The following is a 4,708-nucleotide window of genomic DNA, read 5'->3' as shown; positions in this document are numbered from 1 at the left end:
AAAAAGTCTATTTTTATATATAGTGGCTAACATTTGTAAATCTCAAACTCCCAAATTTATCCCTTCCCACCCCCTTTCTCTGGTAACCACAAGATTGTTTACTATGTCTGCAAGTCTGTTTCTGTTTTGTTGATGAGTTCATAGTGTCTCAGAAGTTTTCTATTAAGACATTTTGCTTCCCTTAGCTCAGAAATGCCCCAAATTATTTGAACGTGAAACTCTTCATTTTTATAACTATTCAACATCTCACTGAATAGCAGTTTTGATAAAACAAACTTTGAGAAAATCTGACCTAGAGAAATTTAGATTCAAGGAATTAGTAATAAATGTCCTCAAAGATGCAGAAGCTAGACTGTAGGTGTCACATACGCTTGTTATCATCTAAGGTATAAACACTTTGCACAAAAGTTAATAGTAACATAGATTATAATCAAGATATATATTATTCTTGTGACTTACCATGGGCATTTGGGGTCTTGCTTCTAAGATCAGAGCTATGTGGAAAAGCGCCAACCCCTCAGAGGTTGAATTAAGAGGCAGATATCTGAAAGTTCACTAAAAACTTAACCATCACAAGTACGCCTCAAGTTCTGGGCAGAATTATCCATGTTGTAATGGGGATAAAAGGAATTCAGTTGCCCAGGGCATCAAAGGGAGAACCCTTTTCCTACTGATGAGTTTTCTCAGAGCACCTTTCATGTCCTTGTTCCTCAGGCTGTAGATGAAGGGGTTCATCATGGGTGCCACCACAGTGAACAGTACTGCACCAGTCTGATCTCTGTCATTAGGATGAGTGGACGAGGGACAGAAGTAAACCCCCACCATGGTCCCATAGAAGAGTAAGACAACTGTCAGGTGAGAGCCACAGGTGGAGAAGGCTTTCCACTTCCCCTCTGTGCATGAGAGTCTCAGGACAGCCCTGACGATGCGGACGTAGGAGAAGAGGATGAGGGAGAAGGGGAAGGTGATGACTGATAAGCCCACGACAAGCAACACAAGCTCATTGACGACTGTGTCTGAGCAGGACAGTCTGAGCAGAAAGGCCAAGTCACAGAAGAAGTGTGGGAGAGCATTGCTGTCACAGAAGAGCAATGGAAGGAGCAGGAGAGTGTGTGTTAGGGCAACAGCATTACTGAGGATCCACAGGATGACTGTGAGCAAAATGCAGAGCCTGGGTTCCATGATGGTTGTGTAGCTCAGGGGGTGGCAGATAGCCACAAAATGGTCATAGGCCATGAAGGAAAGGATAGATTGGCAAGGAAGAAGTACATGGGGGTGTGAAGGTAAGAATCCAAGCCAACGGCCAGAATGATGAGCCCATTTCCACCCACGGTGACCAGGTACATACCCAGGAAAAGCACGAAGAGGAGCTTCTGCTGCTCAGCCCAGTTGGAGAGTCCCCGGAGGAGGAATTCAGAGACGGTGGTTTGGTTTCCTTGATGCATATTTCTGCCGACCTGGAGAAAGGAACACAAGGTCTTCATATCCCCACAAGAAAGCTCAATATGGTCCCACTCAACTGTGGCCACCGCAGGGAGGAGGGCACGCCCTCTGGGCTGAAGAGGAACGAAGGGCAGAGAAAGACTACTTAACAAGGAACTGTGTCAGCAGAGCAGAGCCTCAGGGAATACCTTAGGAAGAAAAGACAGAGACAGGATAGATATTTCTCAATGAACATGTTTTAAACTCTAACATGATTCTGAAATTGATTTTTACAGTTGGCTCCAAATGTAGTTTAAATGTGCTAAATTGAGGACAATAAGTGAGGTATATTCCATTTTCAAAGGCACTAGGTATCCCTGAAGGAATTGCTTAAAAACAAACTAATTGGTCCCAAGACCTTTCCCACCATTCACCTCCGCCCCTTAAATCTAAGAAAACAGAAATCTGAAGAGTCGTGAAAGTGAAGAGTTTGGGGAAGTAGGGACCCCTGAGGGTTGGGGTGCTCACAGAATATACTGCTGTGTGGGTGCTCCTTCCCACTCAAGTTGGGGGGGGGACTCCAACAGAACTGCTCTTGGGGAATGTGTATAAAACCTAAGCCCAGAATTCTACTTCATTCCTGGCTAGATTTGAGGGGAATGGAGAAAGTTGAGGGGGCACATAAGAACCTAAAGGCTTGTGTCAGCCTCCCCTTCTAAAGCTGGGAGGCCACTGGATCAGCCCACTATGGCATGGCGGGAGGCAGAGGGGAAGGCGTGGTGGGGCAATCCTGCGTCCTCACACGTGGCACAACATGAGCAAGTGAGTCACCCAGAGGCCAAGTGAATGCTGCAGGAAGTCCTTGAGCTCAAGCCACCTTGGTGGGACTCCTGCCAAGAAGGAACCTGCTGGGGTAGGAAGCTACAGCAGTATGAGGTCATGGAGTGGCTCTCTTATGAAAGAGGGGTCAGAAAGAGATCAGGGAGAAACTTCATTGCCCTTGTCAGGGGGCAGTCCCTGAGAATACCTCTGTAGAATCCCACATGTTCTCATGACAGAGCGTGCCTGCCACACACAACTCCCCAACTGCTAGTATTCCCTGGCAGCAGACTTGAAGACTTTGCCCTTTTCTCACTCCCGTTCTTCATTCTTATCGCTTCCAGCTACACAGCCCCGAGCTGCACATCAGGCTGAGCCCAGGAGGGAAGACACACGTTTTTAGGATGTGAAATTGAAGTTTTAAATTGGGCTGGGCTTTTGAAAACCTGGAGTACTAAAATTAAAGTTTTTTTTAAAACTGATGGTGACCAGAAAACTATAGGGACCTCGCAAAGTGTTACCCAAAGGCAGGGAAGGGGGACTGGACTGAGTGGGGTTTTCCTTGTGATTAATTGGAAAGGAAATTGGCTTGAGAGCCAAGAGGTGTTGATCTTTGTCCTTCTGCTCTCCTCCTGTCGTCTCCCTCTCATTTTCTCTCTCTTGTCTTCTTATCTTCAAATCACGTGTCCATCAAAGATTAGAGACAGCATAGTCCCCAGGCAGCTTTTTGTTTCCATGAAGAAGGAAAAAAAAAAAAAAATCTCCACCCCTGGGATTCTGGAAAACTGAAGGGCAGTGGAGACTGGAGCAGTGGCTCTGAGGTTTCTTTGCTCCTTAGAAGGTTGGCTTAGGGAGGGAGAGAAACTTATATGCAGAAGTGAGATGAAAAACAAAATTAAAATGAGATAAAGAACCGGCAGGCATCCAAATCTAACTTTAGGGCAAGGTACCACCTGGCCTTAGAGGGTCCTGTGGTCACTAGGCGCTGGGCTGGTTTGTGCTTAACTAGCAGGAGGAAGTGTGTAGTTTTGAGCGACAATCTCCAGTCTCGCCTCCCTGTCCCACCTCTCCCGCCCACCATCAGTCCAGCATAAATAGCCCTGAGTCCCTGAGGGCCTGCCGAGCTAGGTAAGAGCAGTGCTAAGTTCCGAAAAGCCTCACCTCTGAAAGACGGATCTCAGGAAGTCACTGGAATCTAGACCCAGTAGCTTAACTTGTTCTTGATGGGGTTGCAGGGGGGAGACTGAGAGCAGGTCTTATGTAATTTTTCAGAATGAGATTCTTTTCCTAAGCACCAGAGTTAATAGAGTCCTGGTGCTGGGCTCACATGGGACATTAAGCTCCTTCTAGGTCTTTAAGGATAATATCCCTGGAGTGTTTCCCTAAAGACAGACAGTTGTTTTCACATCTCAGTCTCAATGAGGTAAATGGGGAATAGATGCCCTGCTTTTTTGTTGTTTTTGTTGGTTTGCTTGTTTTCAGGGACCTCTTATCAGTGATTTCTTGTTTGTAACTTAGTTGGTTATTGCTCTTTGTAGCAAGTGAATTGTTCGCTGTGTGTCTTATGCTCCCAGTGAGATGGTAAGCATTTTGAGAGTTCCTTCTCTGTTTCCTCTCTAGTGCCCAGTCAAGGGAAAACACTCAGTAAATACCTTGAGAATTGAGTTTAATTCCTGCACTAGGGTTTATGACTCCAAGGAGATGCCATCTATAGAAGAAGAGGCTAGACTACTCTTCTATTCACGTCTGTGTCACTTGAGTGACTGTCAGAGTTGGAAGGGAATCTGGGGACCCAGTAACTCAGCACTCAAGACTCTTAGCTGCAAATTAAAAAAATAAAATCTGCATTATTAATATTGAAAAGAAACATATTGAAATGATATTGAGTGGTTCACAGATACACAGGGAAGGCTAGAAAAACAGACCCTGAAATGGGCAGGAGAATGGGAGGCTATAGCTAGAGATACAACCAAAATTAATAGACTTCTTCTTCTAATGATTGCATGTGCCTCATAATACAGTGCAGTTATTTCTCACCCAAACCAAGAATACTCACCCCCTCCTCAACAGGAAACAACTTAACCTATGGACTAACTGAATAGATATTCATGACTAATATTTAAAATAACTGGATAATGGAGAAGAAAGAAAAGGCAAGTTATTTTATCTATCTATCTATCTATCTATCTATCTATCTATCTATCTATCTGGCCACAGCTAGGAAAGAACTGTGGGTGGAACCAGACTCCTTGTTTCTACAACTTGTCCACGATTTTCTTCTTTTGCTTACTACTGTTACGGTCTGAATGTTTGTGTCCTCCTAAAATTCGTATGTTGAAACCTGACTGTCAGATAATGGCAAGGGGAAGTAGGCTCTTGGGAGGTGGTTGGGTCACGGGGACAGAGCCCTCATGAATGGGACTGATACCCTTATAAATGTGGCTGGAAAGAGCTCCCTTGCCCCTTC

At 45.1% G+C, this 4,708-nt stretch overlaps 1 pseudogene; it reads right to left on the bottom strand.

Annotated features, from left to right (window-relative positions):
* Positions 1–600: 600 nt before the first annotated feature.
* On the bottom strand, positions 601–1,484 carry LOC105066953 (olfactory receptor 1S1-like; annotated as a pseudogene).
* Between the last annotated feature and the right edge of the window lie 3,224 nt (positions 1,485–4,708).

The sequence above is a fragment of the Camelus bactrianus genome, chromosome 10 (genome assembly GCF_048773025.1).
Source record: "Camelus bactrianus isolate YW-2024 breed Bactrian camel chromosome 10, ASM4877302v1, whole genome shotgun sequence".
NCBI classification, from domain to species: domain Eukaryota; kingdom Metazoa; phylum Chordata; class Mammalia; order Artiodactyla; family Camelidae; genus Camelus; species Camelus bactrianus.
The sequence above is the reverse complement of the archived record's forward strand: the minus strand, read 5'-3'. Positions and strand labels throughout refer to the sequence as shown.